The sequence below is a fragment of the Orycteropus afer genome, unplaced genomic scaffold (genome assembly GCF_000298275.1).
Source record: "Orycteropus afer afer isolate SDZICR_OR568_19922 unplaced genomic scaffold, OryAfe1.0 scaffold00060, whole genome shotgun sequence".
Taxonomy (NCBI): domain Eukaryota; kingdom Metazoa; phylum Chordata; class Mammalia; order Tubulidentata; family Orycteropodidae; genus Orycteropus; species Orycteropus afer.
In genome coordinates, this window is record NW_006921647.1 from 7,735,425 (window position 1) to 7,754,422 (window position 18,998).

General features: G+C 36.1%; 1 protein-coding gene across 1 annotated transcript in view; it reads left to right on the top strand.

Annotated features, from left to right (window-relative positions):
- The window catches only part of TOX (thymocyte selection associated high mobility group box), a 433,752-nt gene that overhangs the window by 312,417 nt on the left and 102,337 nt on the right, over positions 1 to 18,998 (top strand). The gene's annotated exons all lie outside the window — the stretch shown is intronic.

Genomic DNA, 18,998 nt, shown 5'->3' on the forward strand with positions numbered 1-18,998 from the left:
ACAAAGAAAATGTAATCTAGAGAATTTGAGAGCCAGATCCATTTTTTGTAAGCAGCAATTTAAGTCTTGCTTTTACTGATTTAACACTGTTCATTCATTTCTTTTTTTTTTTTTGGTCATTTACACATTATGCATATGCTGAACTACAGTTCCAGAAGGGAAAAACCTTCCTAATCATCTGTTCATATCCCCTTGTTTCAGAAAAAACTGAGGCTTAGGAACTCTTTGTGATTGCCAGTGGTTACACTGTTCGTGGCCAAACAGTTGAACCTAGGTCTTCTGACCCTTTCAGAACTTGACAGGCCCATTAGCATAGACCCTCTGCTCACTCCTTCCTTTTCTTCTCATTGTATACATAACCTGTTGCCAAGAAATGTCACCAAAAATATTAAAGATATTTTACCAGAAAAATTTTGGGTTAAATTATTCTACCAGCCTTCATGAAATTCTGTTAATTTAAGAAGCCTGGATGGCACAATTGTTAGGCATTTGGCCACTAACGAAAAAGATGACAGTCCAAACCTACCCCAGCGACTCTTAGGAAGAAAGATTTGGTGATCTACTTCCATAAAGATTACAACCATGAAAGTCCTAAGAGGCAGTTCTGATCTGTCCCATGGGGTCACTATGATTTGAAAATTTACTCTACAGCACCTAATAACATATGCTATTTTTTGTAGCTATTCTAAGAGGTTGTCGCATTTCTGAGTCTAATCTGTCATAGAGCCTGCCCTGGAAAAAATTGTTCAACTCAGAAAATCATCTTTGAGAAGCTTAATGACAGAGAGAAAATCTAAAAAGGCAAAAGGAACCTCTGTATACTAATGCATTTTCTTGCTCAATGGAAGATCCACGATGATATAAGTCCCTTCATCCTTGAGGTCTTTAAGTTACTTAAGAGTACTTTCTAAGAATAGAAATTCTTAACTCAGCACTCTATGAAGTAGATGCTTGCTCACCATGTTAGGAACCACTGGTTCTATTTAAAAATAAATAAATAAATAAATAAATAAATCCATTAAAAATATTATCTCATTAGTAGGCATCACATATGTAGCACAGAAGCAGTAAAAAAAAAGTCATCACCTGAAAGGATTTGTGCTTGGCCCCAAACACTAAAAACTACTATTGAAAAGCACTGTAAACTCTGGGCTGTCATCAAAGGCCTGTTCTATGCTGGACTGACTCCTGTTCTTCTTGTTGTTAGGTGCCATGGAATCAGTTCGTAGTCATAGTGACACTATGCAAAACAGAACAAGAAACTGCCCAGTTCCTTTACCATCCTCACAATCATTATGTTTGAGCCCATTGTCATAGCTACTGTGTCAATGCATCCTGTTGAGGGTTTTTCTTTTTTTTTTCTCTTGCTCTCCTTTACCAAACATGATGTCCTTCTCCAGGGACTGGTCCCTCCTGATAACGTGTCCAAAGGATGTGGAACAAAGTCTCAACGTTCTGGCTTCTAAAGAGCATTCAGGTTGTACTTCCTCCAAAACAGATTTGTTCATTCTTCTGGCATTCCATGGCACATTCAATATACCATGACTTCTAGAACAAAGGAAATGTAGGAATCCCTCTCCAGTGTGTTTAGCTATGCCTGTAGGATGGAAGAGATAAAGATACCATCTGCAAAGGTCTCAGCGATAGCAGGATTTCCAACATTGTGATGTTGGACCCCCTACATGTCTTCATGCTTTGCAAGATTCTTTTCTGCTCCTAAAAAAGTTTGCGATATCTGTGTTTTAATTTAAAGTGGGTCAAAATTAATTTTGCTTTTAGCATTTTGCAACATCTATTGAGATTTTTAGACCCCTTCTTTGGGAATTGAGTCCAATACAAATAGACTCCTCTCTCAAGAATAACTAGCACATGATTCTCTTTCTTGGCTCTGATATTCTAATCTTGGCTCAGAAATGCCTTAAGTAGGCAAATCCAGCAACCAGCTTTACTTCAGGGCTCACAAAAAGACTTAGGAAACCAAAACGTTCTTGGGAACCCACATATTCTTTCTACTCTTTACCCACATACTCAAAACATCCCTGACACTTTTCTTTCGAAAAGCAAAATAAAAGCTCCATCATTATTAAAAGGCTCTCCTCTATTTCTCTGGAAATGGAAAAATTCCCTTAAGAAAATTTTTATAGCAAAGTTTTAAAAAATCCACAGAGGAAAAAACATGATAGACTGGTTAACACACTGCCTGCACTGAGAAACCTAGAAAGAACACAAGGCCCAGACGATGAAATCCCTTCCAGTAGACTCACTAGCCACCTTCAAGGAACATTCTGGAAATTTGTTTGCTTTCAGTATGATTAATGATAATCATGCTTGGCTGACAATGGACCCTCATCTATCATGAGGAGAAAAGCTTCCTGACATTCAGGTTGTGTATCCCTATCAGAAGGGACAAGTCACTTAGGAAGTCTGTGGCTCTGACCTTTAATAGATTATGGAGGAGAAATATGCAATATTTAGGCAGCTGGACAGCTAACTAGAGATTCTCCCTCATGAGACATGTAAAGGGTAGTCAGGAGCCAGCATAGATGTGTGGTAGAATTTTATCACCTTTTTGAAAGGTTCTATCAAAGGCCAGCACAGTGAGCACTAGAGGAGTGACAAAAATCCAGTTCTGACATTCTCAGTTAGACCCTGACCCATGCATGTGAGCTTGTAGCAGAGAACTTCTTGTACAATCAACACTTTAGAATGTACAGGTAGTCCTTTACAACACGTTCAAGTTAGGATGAACTGCACTTAGTGTCGTCGGTTTCTGTTTTTTTCTACACATCTTATCACTAGCAATGTGTACTAAATACAGTGTTGTAGCACATAATTTACTGATGTATTCATTCTCAGTTGTTCACTCATAGATATTCAGTGTTATGCTTTACTGTTCAGAACACTCCCATATAGCATGCTGTGGTCTGGTCTTCATGAAGTTGGTGTTGATGATGGGAGTTGTAATGGACAGAAAGTTGGGTACTGTTCAACTCTAATGACATACCACAGCTGACTACAAACCACTCGACAGTTGTTATGACTTCAAGTTCATTGTTACAACATTGGTGCCAACTTAATTGTAGACCAGGCCTATAGCATGATTTTTAGTATTTGTACTATTAGAAGCATCAGTTGTTAATTTCATCATCAGAGTAAATTTGTATGCTTTCTGTATTTTTTGTTTTTATGTATGTATTAAAATATGTCTACAGGTTTATATGTAATGTTTCCAACCCCCCAGAGGCAAATAAAGATTAGATTTATAAAGATACTGATAACAAAATGCAGTAATAATGAAAACTAAAAAAAAATGAGGTATTCAACTTATTATGTCAGATGAACCAATTTACAATGATATTATCAGAGTCACGTCGAAATGGGACCCTATAGTAGGTTGAGGACTACCTATAGTAGAAAGCCTCTTATCTTAAAAGATCAGGACATAGTAATTGTTTGGTTAAAAAGAGTAAACTAGCTACGTAACTTATTTGGATTCTTCTGTATGAATTCTTCATGTTTATTACCCTGATTTATTTGTTCAATCATTTTATCAGTATGTACACACATGTATGTATTTTATACTCTGAGTTAAAATCCAGTTTTATTTTATTTACTTTTTGGCTCAAAAATATTCAACTTTGGTTTCAGCTTTGGTCATTGAGTGCTCTTTCTGTCGATGCCTATATCCATCTAACAAATCCCATAATTATGTGGATGTGCATTTTGTTGTTTTTGTTTTTGTATTTTGAGCACTTCTAGAAGCTCTGGTAGCATAGTGCCTAAGGCACTTGACTGCTAACCAGAAGGCTGGCAGTTCAAATCCACCAGCAACTCCTTGGAAGGAAGGTTGGGCAATCTACTTCTGTAGTGATATTGCCTCAGCAACTCAAGGAGGGGTCGCTATGAGTCGGGTCCGATTCGACGGCACCTAACAACAACGTGCCTTCTGCCACTAGAATATACTCCATATTCATCTTGTATATTTCTGGCTCCCATCCTATAATCAGCCATTTATCCAAAGGTCCCTGGTTCCTTTTCTTGGCGAGTTATAATATAAACTGAGATCTGACTGCTAGGCATGCTCATTGCTACTGGAAGTCATTGCTTCTAGGGCTTCTTAGAGCGTGGGGATGTATGTGTGAATACTAACCCATACATATACACATATCTATAAATAATTCTGTATATGACCATCTATTCATATCTATTTTAATCTTAACATGAGTTTGTACCAAAGTCTCCAGTTCTGATCCATTGCCACATAGCCTTTTCTCCCTTGCTTATCTGCAGTCTCCCGCTCCAATAGTGTAAAACTGATTCCCGCCATCGACCATTCATTTATTTAATTCCTTAATTTCGATATGCATGCATGGCAATATCAGAATTGTTAGCCCATATTCCCATGAGAAACAACATTATCAACTAGAATAGAGCACATATAAACAGTTCATTTTTGCCTTTAGTTTTACAGACTCCACCCATTTACAAAGATGCTTAGGTCAATCTCTTGTTAACCTACCCCCACCAATGAGTTTTCTTTTTTTCATACATTTGTAAAATACTTGATTCTTTTGTAATATTCTGCATCTCTTCTGGAGACCTCCCTTTCCCCCTACCACTTTCTCAATGATTTTTAAGATGTAAATGTGTTACTTTTTGTCAGTTAAGTTCTATGTGCTTTGACAACTGCCTCGTATTAACCTTTATGTATCATACAGAATCGTTTCATTACTCTAAAAAATCATTTGTGATTTACCCATTCTGCTACTTCCCCCTCCTCAAACTCCTGGTAATCAAAGATCTGTTTACCATCTCTACAGTTTGCCTTTTCCAGAATATCATATGGTTAGAATCATTCACTATGTACTTTTTTTTTTTTTTCTGACTAGCAATACATGTTTAAAATTGATCCATGTCTTTTTGTGGCTTGAAAGTTCATTTATTTTTATCATGGAATAATATTCCATTATGTGGATGAACTACAGTTTGTTTATCTATTTACCAGTTGAAGGACATCTTGATTACTTGCAATTTTTTGGTAATTTTGAATAAACCTGCTATTCTTGGCCAAGGTTATGTGTGGGCATAAGTTTTCAAATCAGATGGATAAATACCTTGGAGTGTGATTGCTAGATCATGTGGTAAGACTATGTTTAGTTCTGTAAGAAACTGATGAACTGTCTTCCAAAGTAGCTGTTCCATTTTACATTCCCTCTAGCAATGGATGAAAGATCCTGTTGCACATTGCTTTTTGCATCTAGATGTCCAATTGCTCCAACACTATTTGTGACATGCTATACTTTCTCCATTGAATTCCCTTTTATGGGCTCTCTATTCTTTTCTACTGATCTATTTGCCTCTTTTTTTTTTTTTTTTCCCAGATACTACAAGTTCTTCATTACTGTAGCCTGGTAATAAGGATCAAAATCAGATAGTGTGATCCTCCAACTGTGTTCTCATTTAGTATTGTGTTGGCTATTCTAAGTCCTCTCCCTTTGCATATAGACTTAAAAATTGTTTGGTGAAATCCATAAAATAATTGGTTGAGGTTTAATTAGGAATGGATTGAATCTATAGACCAAGATGTGAAGCAATGACATCTTAACCATCTTGAATCTGCCAACCCATGAACTGGAATATCTATTTATTTAGATCATCTTTGATTTTCTTCCATTAGCATTTTGTAGTTTTCTGCATATAGGGCTTGGTTTTGTTTTATTAGATTTAAACTTAAGTACCTAATTTTGTATTTCCTCTTTTAGAGTACTATAGTAATTGCTTTTTAATTCTTCATTGCTAGTAAATAGGAAAGCAATTGACTTTTGTGTATTAATCTTACATCTTGTAATCTTGCTGTACTCACTTATTAATCCCAAGAGTTTTTTGTTCTTGATATCAGCTATAGAATTTTTATATTGAGGAAGTTCCTTTCCACTGAGGAATTTCCTTTCCATTCCTAGTTTGCTGAGACCTTTTGATCATAAATGGATTGTTGGGTTTTGTCGCATGCTTTTTCTGTATCTTCTTATATGAGCATATGTTTTTTCTTCTTTGGCTTGTTGATGTGGTGGATTATATTGAGAGAGTTTTAAAAGTTGAGCCACCTTGCATACCTGGAATAAATCCCATTTGGTCATGATGTATTCTTTTTAAATTTATTATTGTATTTGATTTGTTAATATTTTATTGAAGATTTTTCCATTTGTATTCATGAGATATAAGTACATATGGTTTTTCTTTCTTATAATGTTTTCATCTGCTTTTAATATTATGGTAATGCTGCCCCATAGCATGAGTCAGGAAGTGTTCCCTCTGCTATCTTCTGGAAGATATTGTGAGAATTGAAGTAGTCCTTAAATGTCTAGTAAAATTTACCATTGAAACCATCTGAATGTAAAAATATTTTTATAAGGCTTTTAAATATTCATTCAATTCATTTTATAATTTTTGGGTTATTCGGGTTATTTTCCTTTAGGTGAATTTTAATACTTTCTACATTTCAAGGAATTTGTCCATTTCATCTGAGTTATAAAATTTGTGAGCATAGAGTTGTTCATAGTATTCCTTTATTGTCCTTTTCATGTTAATATGATTAGTAGGGATGACCACTATTTATTTCAGATGTTTGTAATTTGTGCACTTTCCTTATTGTTGTTATTGGTTAGCCTGGCTAGAAGTTTATCCATTTTATTACATTTTTAAAAGAACCAGCTTTTGGTTTTATTTTTTATATTGTTCTTCCGTTTTCGATTTTATTGATTTCTGAACAAATTTTTGTTATTTCTTTTCTTCTGTTTCATTTGGTCTTAAATTGCTCTTCTTTCCTTAATTCCCTAAGGTGGAAATTCTAATTTTTGATTTTAGATTATTTTCTAATATATGCCTGAAATACTATAAATTTCCCTCTAAGCACTGCTTTGACTGCATCCCCCAAATTTTATTAAGTTGTGTTTTATTTTCATTTAGTTCAATATATATATTTTTTAAAACTTCTCTTGAGAATTCTTTCATCTATTTAAGGAGCTCTGGTGGCACAGTGCCTAAGGCATTGACTGCTAACCAGAACGTTAGCAGTTCAAACCCACCAGCCACTCTGCAGAAGGAAGATTGGGCAATCTACTTCCGTAAAGATTGACTGCCTCAGAAACCCAAAGTGGGTTGCTCTGAGTTGGAATCAACTCGATGGCAGTGAGGTTATTTTATTATTATTATTTTTTAAAATGTTATTTAGTAGAGTTTTGTTTAATATCTAAATGTTTAGATAATTTCTAGTTATGTGTGTAATGATTTCCAATTTAATTCTATTTTGATCTAAGAACATACTCTGTATAATTTCTATTTTTTTAATCTGTTAAGGTGTGTTTTATGGCCCTGAATGTGGTCTATCATGGTGAATGTTTCATGCAGCCTTAAAACAAATATATATTCTGTTGTTGTTGGATGGAGTATTTTATAAGTGTCAATTAAATCAAATTGATTGATAGTGATGCTTGAATCAACTATATCCTCATTGATTGTTCTGCCTTCTTGAGCTACCAATTACTGACAAGGTATCGAAGTCTCCAACTATAATAGTGGATTTGTCTATTTCTCCTTTGTTGTTGTTGTTGTTGTTGTTATGTGCCGTCGAGTCAGCCCTGACTCATAGCGACCCCTCCTTGGGTTTCCGAGGCAGTATCACTACAGAAGTAGGATTTCCCGACCTTCCTTCCGGGGAGTGGCTGGTGGGTTTGAACCGCCAGCCTTCTGCTTAGCAGTCAAGTGCCTTAGCCACTATGCTACCAGAGCTCCCATTTCTCCTTAGTTCTATAAATTTTGGGTTCCTGAATTTTTATTATCTGCTGTTAAATGTGTACACATGTGATTGCTATGTCTTCTTAGAGAATTGAGCCTTTTATCATTTTATAGTTCCCCTCTTAATTTCTGATAATTTTCCTTCCTAAGTTCTCTTTGTCTGAAATTAAGATAGTGACTCCCACTTTCTTTGATTAGTGTTAACATAGTGTAGCTTTTTCTATCCTTTTATTTTTTAACTTATCAATGACTTTATTTATAGTGAGTATCTTATAGACAACATAGTTGTATCTTGTTTTCTTTTTTTAATCTACTCTGAGAATTTCTGTCTTTTTATTTACTTTAAATTATTTTGTTTATTTTAAAGTTTTTATTTTATTTAAATTAGTGACGTTTAAAGTGCTAACTGATATATTTGGATCATTATCAACCATTAAGTGTCTTCTGTTCACTGCCAGAGATACCTTTTTCTCCCTTTTCTGGTTTTAATTGAGCATTCTGTATGATTCCATTTTATTGCCTCTGAATGTATCAGATTTACTTCCTTTTTTAATTGTGATTTGTGTGAAAATTTACAGAGCAAATTCACTTTCCATACAGCAGTTCACATACACTTTGTCTCATGGCATTGACTGCAATTTACCACAATGCAACAGCTCCCCTCCCACTCCCTCCCAATAGTTACCTCTTCCCTGTGTCCATCCCTCCATGCACTCCTGCCCCCGAACTGCCTCCCTGTGCATAAACAGCCCTTCTTTCTCCCATGATTCTTCTCTCCAATGGGTGTATCTACCCCAGGTAAATGTTCATCTCATATGCCTGCCTTTTATTTGGCTGGAAGCCACAGGTGTGGGTTCAATTCCAGACCTGAAGGGCAGCTAGGGGCCATAGTCTCAGTGGTTCCACCAGGCTCTATCAGACCAACAAACCTGCCCCCCCCCTTTTTTTTCCAAATGATTTTGAGTTTTGTTCCACATTGTTCTCCCTCTGTATCCAGGATCTCCTACATAGATCCCACTCCTAGTGGTTGACAGTGGTAGTTGGCCATCTTCTAGTTCTTCTGGTCTCATAGTCATATAGGCTGAGGATCGCATGGTGTACCAGTCGCTAAAACTAATTGTTTCCATGAATTTTCTGTTTTCTTCATTCTTCTTTGCTCTGGACGAGGAGAGACCCATTGTTGCATCTAGATGGCTGTTTGCAAGCTTTTAAGATCCCAGTCATTACTCACCAAAGTAGGAGGTGGAACATTGTTTTGTGTAGTATGTTATGCCAACTGAGCTTGATGTCCCCTGCAACTATGGTCCTGAGCCTACAGGTTCAACTACTCGGTCCCTCTGGGTAGCTGGCTGTGAACAAGATGTGACTATAACCTTGCCCCTTGTCAGCTCTACTATACACCTTGGAATTCAGATCATACAAATAAACTTATAGTATCAAATTTACTTCCTTTAAAAAAAAGGTAGTAATTACCTGAGAGTTTACAATATATATATTTAATTACTTGAGTCCTCAATCAAATAACACTATCTTGTTTCATGTGTAGTGTGGTACTTTATAGCACAGTAATCCCAGTTCCTACCTCCTGTCACTTGTGACATTGCTGTCATTTATTTAATATGCCTACTCCTCCCTTTAAGAGCCTTAGTGGCATAGTGGCTAAGGCATTTGACTGCTTACCAGAAGGCTGGCTGTTCAAACCCCGTAGCCACTCCTCAGAAGGAAGGTTGGGCAATCTACTTCCATAGAGATACTGCCTCAGAAACACAAAGAGAGGGTCACTATATGTCAAATCAACTCGATGGCAGTGAGTTTGGCTTTTTGGTTTACTCTTCATTTATTGACCATCTCATTATCCAACATTTTACATTAACAACAATAGTAAAAGATCTACTATCCGACTACTTTGCACATGAATGATGAACATTGAAGTGTGATACTAGAGTAATGTTGACCATAATAGTTCAGGTTATGTGTCCACTTGGCTGGGCTATGACTCTCAGTGGTTTGGCAGGTATATAACAATGTAAATTGTTGGTTATGTAATGATTTAGCCATCCACCATTTTGTGATCTGATGTGATCTTCCATTTCCACATGATGCTGATTTTTCACATAACGATACTGCCTTTGGAACCAAACCATAAGTGAAGAGTGGACATATCTATATACTGTAATTGCCTAATATGTTGTTACTAATATTACATTAAAGAGTAAGTCATCTTTTAGATCAATTAAGAGTAAGAAAAATAAAAGATTTTATTTTACCTTAATTTATTCCTTCTTTGATGGTCTTCCTTTCTTTATGTAGATCCAACTTTATGATCGATATCATTTTCCTTCCGCCTGAGGAAAATCTTTTAATATTCTTTAGTGGATAGGCTAATGGCAGTGAATGACTCAGTTTTTGTTTGTCTGAGAAAGTCTTTATTTTTCTCTCACTTATGAAGGATAATTCCTCTGGACATAAAAATCTAGGTAGGTGATTTTTTCCTTGGTATTTTAAATATTTTACCTCACTATTTTTTTTAAATTATGATTTGTCTGAATATTTACAGAGCAAATTCATTTTCCATACAACAGTTCATGCATATTAATGTAACAACTCTCTTCCCACTTCCTCCCTGTGGTTACCTTTTCCTCATGTCCTTCTTTCCTATGTGTTCCTGCTCTCTGAGCTATCTCCTTATGCAAATATTGCCCTTCTGATCTCCCATGGTTGGTTGTTTTAAGGAGTGTACATAGACGGTCTGAATATTCACCCTATGTGCCTGTCTATTGTTTGCATGGAAGCCACAGAAGTGAGTTCAATTCCAGGCCTGAAGGGTGAGTAGGGGCCATAGTCTCAGGGTTTCACCCATCTCTATCAGACCAGTATGACTGGTCTATTTTATGATTTTGAGTCTTGTTCCACATTTTTTCTCCCACTCTGTCCAGAATCTTCTACACTAATCCCTTTCTATGTGGTTGACAGCGGTAGCTGAGCATCATCTAGTTCTTCTGGTCTCAGGGTCATATAGGCTGAAGTTCAAATGGTCCACTAGTCCCTTGGACTAATTGTTTCCATGCATCTTAGATGGCCACTCGCAAGCTTTTAAGACCCCAGCTGCTACTCATCAAAGTAAGATGTAAAACAGTGTTTTTGTGTAATATGTTATGCTAATTGAGCTTGATGTCCACATGACCATGGTCCCAAGGCCACAGGCCCAACAACTTGCTCTCTGAGGGTGGTTGGCTGTGGCTAAGAAGTTAGTATAACTTTGCCCCCTGTTAGCTCTATTATATATATGGGCATTCTTATAGCACATACAAATACATATGTGGAAATATCATGTGCCAATATAATATATGGCCATGAATATATTCCCTTTTGTTTAGACAAACCTAATCATTCAGCCTGTCTACCTATGCATCCACCCATAGATTAATGTTTGTTACTACTGATAATGCAGTTTCATGTATGGAAAGGTGGTTATCTTTTTTGTCTGTATCTCTTTTGCCCCTCTCTGTGTCTTCCTTTTCCTTAGTCTTATTGTGTTTGTCACTCTTTTTTGGTATATTGCCTTTCCCTTCACCCAAATCAATACTTGTCTCTTACCTATCTAGCAATTTTCCTCCCCTCTTTCCCATCCCTGGTAACCAAAAGGGAAAATTTCCTTCCATATGTAAACCTTTCCTTCAGTTTTCACAGTAGAGGACTCATACAATATCTGTCCTTCTGTGAGTAACTTATTTCACTCACCATAATGTCTTCCAGATTCATCTATGTTATGAGGTATTTTGAAGAGTCTACATTATTCTTTAGAGTTGCATAGTATTCCATTGTGTGTATGTACCACACTGTCTTTTATCCGCATTGTTTCAGATAAGAAGCTCACTATAATTCTTATCCTTGTTTCCCTATTGGATAGGCTGGTTTTTTTCCTCTAACTTACTTCAAGATTTTCTTTTTGTCTTTAATATTATGCAGTTTGAATATAATATGCCTAAGGTTAGAATTTTTGAGTATTTATTTTGTTTGGTGGCCCTTGAACTTCCTGCATCTGTGATTTTGTGTGTGTTACTAATTTTGGAAAATTCTCAACCATTATTAGTTCAAAAATCTCATCTACACTGTTCCTTTTTCTTCTCCATCTGGTATTCCACTTCAATATATGTTATATCTTCTGAAATTGGATGTTTCTCCATTGTGAAAAAAAAAAATTTTTTCTCTCTGCATTTCATTTGTGAGTTTCTGTTTACCTATCTCCAAGCTCACTGATTCTTTCCTTTGCCATTTCCAGTCTACAGATAAGCCCTTCAAAGACATTCTTCATTTCTGTTGTAGTGATTATTATTATTTCTAATATTTCCTTTTAATTCTTAGAATTTCTACCTTTTTGCTTCCATTACACATTGATTCTGCCATGCTGTCTGTTTTTGCCAGTAAAACACTTTACTTATGGGTACTGTTGTATGTAGTTGATACCAACTCATAGCAACCCTATATGACAGAATAGAACTGCCCACAGGGTATTCTAGGCTGTAATCTTCACAGAACCAGATCTCCAGGTCTTTTCTCCTGTGCAGCACTGTGGGTTCCAGCTGCTGACCTTTCATTTAGCATTTAGCAAGTGAATTCTTAGCCATTGCACCAACAGAGCTCCTTTCTTTATTGTTGTTGTTGTTAGGTGCCATCGAGTCGTCTCCAACTCATAGCAACCCTATGCACAGCAGAACGAAATACCACCCGATCCTGCAGCAGCTCTGCGATCCTTGCTATACTTGAGCCCATCCATAGCCACTGTGTCAATCCATCTCGTTGAGGGCCTTCCTTTATTAGTAATAGCTATACTTTATTAATAATAGTTATTTTAAATTTTCAATCTGATATTTCCAACGTCTGTGTCTGTGTCATGAGTCCTGTTTTGATGCTTGCTTTATCTCTTCAGTCTCTCTCTTTTTCTTTTTTCCTTTTGATGTGCCTTATAAAATTTTACTGGAAGCTAGACATGTCACTCTGTGTAATAGGAATGGAGGTAAACAGGTCCTCATGAGAGGAGAAGGAGCCCTGATAGAACAAGGGTTCAGTGCTCATCTTCTGAACCAAAAGGTTGGTGGTTCAAACACACCTCACAGCTCTGGGGAAGAAAGCCCTGGCATTCTACTTCCATAAGATTATACCTAGGAAACCTAGTGGGGTAGTTCTACTCTGTCTTATAGGGTCACTGTGAGTTAGAATTGACTCGATGACACACCACCACCACCATAACTTCCTTTTGTCAGGTACATATGTCTGTGTGAAGTAGACTGCAAGTATAGTCGAACAATTTAAATGATTTTGGTAGAATGCCTTATACATAGTAGATGCATGTTTAATTCAGACCAAGCAAGGGAAGTTTGGTCATGATAGAAGTTAGCAGGAAGAAGTGATGGGGAGGGACTTTTGTTATCTCTCAAACTATGTTTGTTTGGTTTTTTTAATTCATATCGTGCTTTTTAAAATTTTTTTTTATTTTTTGGCTTCAGTAATTTCTTCAATTGTTTTACCTCCTATACCATAAAGCTAATGTATTTATCAGAAGTGGTAGACTATAATAGTTAAGATATACTTTCTGGAGCAAGATTTCTTGTGTTTAAAGCTCTGCTTCACCCTTAGTACTTGGGCAATCAGGGTGCCCTGTGCCCATTATGGTATGGAGAGAGTTAGGTAATCCAGAGAGGCCTTTAAATGGAGAGATGGGTTAAGCGAGTTTGTAGTACACACCTTTTTCCCTCTTCTTCCCTAGCTTGTGAATTTTTTTTTTTTTTTTTTGGTTGGGCAAGAAAAAAAGAGTTTTACAAGTGCAATTTTCATAATTAATTATATGAAAATAATTGACTGTTCAGTTTTTTCTAATATGAGTTCTCTGGTATCTAATCTATTCCTCACTTCAATAATTCTCTCCCCTTATTGTTTTGTCTTTATAGCATCTATCATTAGCTGACATATTATTTATTTGATTATTTTCTACATTGCCTGGCATTAGGTGTTAAATATATGCATATTAAATAAAGACATAAATGAATGCGTGAGTATCAAAATATTTTTATATAGTGATTTGATTAACCTTGCCTAAATTTAGTCAAAATCTCCTATTACACACCATTGTAGTTAAACAAGGGACTCTATTAAGTCCTTTATGACAATAGTGTACTGTTTAATGTTAATAAGACCAAAGATCCAATTGTCATAAGGATTTACCATTATTAGTTGCTGTCAAGTTGATTCAACTCATGGCAACATTAGTTTTACTGTAACTCATAGGCATAACTTGCATTCCTAACCACAGAGTACAGAGGGGCCAAGGAAATAGTAGGAAGGTATTTCTAAAGATCAGTGTCTGTTATGTCTGTATACCAAAGGTATATCACAGTGCATCTTCATTGCACCCAACATGTTCCACTGAAATAGAAAAGGTTAGAAAGACTTAACCCCCCTTTAAGGCATAGTCACTGCTGTGACTCTGGTTCAATTCACTCAATAGCATACATGTCATACTGCACTGATATAATAAAAATTAGTCATGAGATTAAGTAATTTCTTTTTGAAAAGTAGTTACATGGGAATAAAACTAACAAGGGATGTAAAAACCCTATATAATGAAAACTACAAAACACTACTGCAAAGACTTAAAATGATATTCATAAATGGAAATACATTACATGTTCATGGTTTGGAAGACTTAATATTGTGAAAATGTCAGTATTACCCTAAACAAGCTGTAGATATCATGCAGTCTCAATCCAAATTCCAACACCATTCTTGACTGGAATGGAAAAATGTATCACTAACTTCATATGGAAAGGAAAGAGACCCCAATAGCCAAAGCAACGTTTAAGAAGAACAATGTAGGAGGCCTCATACTCCCCAATCTCAAAACATAGTATACAGCCTCAGTAATCAAAGGAACCTGGTATTGGTTCAATGACAGACACAGTAACCAATGGAATAGAATTGAGAACCCAGAAATAAATCTGTCCATCTATGGACAGCTGATTTTTGGCAAGGATTCAAAGTCTACTCAATGGGAAGAAACAATGTCTTTAACAAATAGTTCTGGAAAAACTGGATATTTATTTGCAGAAAAATGAAACAGGATCCATATCTAACACCATACACAAAAACTAACTGAAAATTGATCAAAGATCTAAAGTTCAAGCCAGAACTATAAAGTTCTTGGAGGAATAAAACTTTATTGGCTCATTTTTTTTTTCAGTAATAGAATCCCAAACACAGCTACAAATCTATGAGCAACAGAAGACAAGTTAGATAACTAGGACCTTGTAAAAATAAATACTTATGCTAATCAAAAACATCAAAAGAGTAAAAAGAACTTAGAGATTGGGAAAAATCTTTGAGAATAATATATCTGATCAGATTCTAATCTCAAAAATATATGGAAAAATTCAACAACTCAACAGCAAAAAGACATCCCAATTAAAACATAGATAAAGGACCTGAACAATGACAAAAGACAAAGAAAAAGAATGCATTCAAGTGGTCCATAGATATATGAAAAGATGCTTTCAATAATTAACTATCAGAAAGATGCAAATCAAAACTACAATGAGATACCATCTCATCCCTTCAAAAATGATACTGATCAAAAAAAAAGAAAAAACAGAAAACAACAAATGTTGGTGAGGTTGCAGGGATATTGGAACTCTGCTCCATTGCTGGTGGGATTATAAATTATTTTAACCACTATGGAAAATGGCATAGCACTTCCTCAAAAAGTTAGAAATATAAATACCCTATGATTCAGCAATCCCATCCTAAGCATATACCTTAGAGAACTAAAACTACTGACACAAACAGATATATGCACACCTGTGTTGATCACAGTATTATTCACAATAGCAAAAAGAGGGAAACAACCTAACTTCCCATCAACAGATGAATGGATAAATAAGTTGTGGTGCATACACACAGTGGACTACTATGCAGCCATAAGGAATAATGTGGAATGTGGAAATTATCAAATAATAACATTAATATCATGCACAATAAAACTGTGCTGACGATAATTAAAAAGTGTTTGTAGCAGTATATTGAAGAGAACTTCCAGAAATTCAAACTGGATTCAGAAGCTAGATTCATTGCTGATGTCAGATGGAGCTTAGTTAATAGCAAAGAATACAAAGAAAAAGATATTTACCTCTGTTTTATTGACTATGCAAAGGCATTTGACTCTATAGATCATAACAAATTATGGGTAACATTGAGAAGAATGGGAATTCCAGAGCATTTAATTATGCTCATGAGGAACCTGTATATAGACCAAGGGGACACTGCATGGTTTAAAATCAGGAAGGGTGTGCATCAGTGTTGTATCCTTTTACTATACATATTCAATCTGGATACTGAGCAAATAATCCAAGAAGCTGGACTATATGACGAAAAATGTGGCATCAGGATTGGAAGATGACTCCTTAGCAACCTGTGATATGCAGCAACTTTGCTTGCTGAAACTGAAAATGACTTGAAACACTTACTGATGAAGATCAAAGACTACAGCCTTCAGTATGAATTACATACACTTCAACATAAAGAAAACAAAAAGTCCTCACAACTGGACTGATAAGTTACATCACAATAAATGGAGAAAAGATTGAAGTTGTCAGGGATTTCATTTTACTTAGATCCACAATCAACACCCATGGAAGCAGCAATGAAGAAATCAGATGTTGTATTGCACTGGGCAAATCTGCTGCAAAAGACCTCTTTATAGTGTTAAGTAAGAAACAAAGATGTCTATTTGAAGACTTGTTGTTGTTGTTATGTGCCGTCAAGTAGGACCTGACTCATAGTGACCCCTCCTTGGGTTTCCGAGGCAGTATCACTACGGAAGTAGATTGCCCCATCTTCATTTGAAGACTAAGGTGTGCCTAACTCAAGCCATGGTATTTTCATCATCTCATACACATGTGCAAGCTAGACAATGAATATGGAAGACTGAAGAAAAGTTGATGTCTTTGAATTGTGGTGTTAGCAAAGAATACTGAAAATATAGACTGCCAGAAGAACCAAGAAATCTGTCCTGGAAGAAGTGCAGATGGAATGCTCCTTGGAAGTGGGAATGACTAGACTCCATCTCACCTCTTTGGTCATGTTGTCAGAAGGGATCATTCCCTGGAGAAGGATATGATGCTTGATAAAGTATAGGGTCAGCAAAAAAGGGGAAGACCCTCAACAAGATGGATTGACACACTGGCTACAGCAATGGGCTCAAGTATAGCAAGGATCATGACAATGGTGCAAGACCAGGCAGTATTTCATTCTCTTGTACATAGGCTCACCATGAGTCAGAGCCAACTCAATGGCACCTGACAACCTAAGGAATATTGAGTTCTCAAAATATAGCGTTGATGAATCTGGAGGACATTATACTGAGTGAAATAAATCAATTACAAAAGGAAATGTGCTGTATGATCGCCCTATTATAAAACTACAAGATTAAGTATAAATACAGAAAGCAACACTCTGTGTTGGTTACCAGGGATGGGAGGCAAAAAGAAGAGTATCACTTTCTAGATAGTTGATGCTTGTTAGTTTTGGTGATGGGTAAGGAAATACTGAATAAGGATGAAGTCAGCACAACTTGCCCATGTAAAAGATGGCACTTAAGAATAAGGGACAATTTTGGTGTTTTCAACAATAACAACTCAAAAATATGTATGTGATTACATACGTAAATATGTATACTTACATATGCATAGGTAATATATGTAATATACAGGTATGCATTTATAGGTGTTTCTATAGGCAAATGTATATGTATGTTTGTGTGTGCTGCATATATATATGACTATATAAAAAAAATAGGAGGCACTGTCATGGATATTTCCCAGACATAACTAAACACCTCACAGGATTGAGGGCTTAGGACTGAGCGCAACTTGGTCAGTTGACATAACATGGTTCATAAAGATAACACTTTACATCGTACTTTGGTGAGTAGCATCTAAGGTCTTAAAAGCTTGCAAGTGCCATCTAAGCTATAATTATTGATTTCTATGCATCTGGGTCAAAGGAGAAAGAAGGAAACTAAATACTCAAAGAAACTAGTCTACAGGACAAAGAGACTGCACAAACCACAGCCTCACCTACCTTAAGACCGGAAGAATTGGATTGTGCCCAGCTGCCACTACTGACCATTCTGCACAGGGGCACAATAGGTGGTCCCAGATAGAATGGGACAAAAACACCCAAAAAACCAAACTCACTGCTGTTGAGTAGGATCCGACTCATAGCGACCCCTCTGTGGGTTCCCAAGCAGTGTCTCTACGGAGGTAGATTGCCCAACCTTCCTTCTGAGGAGTGGCTGGTGAGTTTGAACTTCCTGCCTTCTGGGTAGCAGTCAAATGCTTTAGGCACGATGCCACCAGAGCTCCCATGGGAAAAAAAGGTGGAGCAAAAACTCAAATTCCCAAAAAGGCCTGATTTACTAGATTGATAGATACTATCACCTTGGGATATCCTTTAAACTTAAAACTCAAACCACTCCCAGAGGTCACTTATCAGACAGAAGACAGAGTGGCTCATAAAATAAATAATACCTTTGAGTACAGTGCTGCTGTAAATAATCATCTAAATGAACCCTAATGGTCAACATTTATCCTAGACCAAAGATAAGAAGGTAAGGGGGACAAGGAAGCTAGATTAATAGAAACAGAACAACCAAAATGGAAATAATGAGAATACTGACACATTGTGAAAAATGTAACCAGTGTCACTGAATAATATGCTTAGAAATTGTTAATGACAACCTAATTTGCTATTTGAATTTTCTCCAAAATCACAATAAAATATTTTAAAAAGTGGTCATAAAGACATACCCCAAATTATTAATCCTATCTTTTATTTTCTTAAATATTTTTCTTCTTAAATTATCAATATGTCAAGAAATCTAAATAACTTATTTTTAAATTAACTTTAGTAGGTTTTAGCACAGATTTAGAAGATTCAGGTATCTTGTTTTGACTACCACGTTAGCCAATTAACTCTGCCATGATTGGTGGATAGACAATCCTTCTTTCCTTATTGCCTTTTATTACTTGGGACCTGCAAGAGGTAACTTGTTCATCAGTCCACTCCACAGGAAAAGTAGGTCAAAGTACCCATCACAGTATAGATTCGTAATGCCATACTATATAAAAGCTATAATCTATATTATTTATATT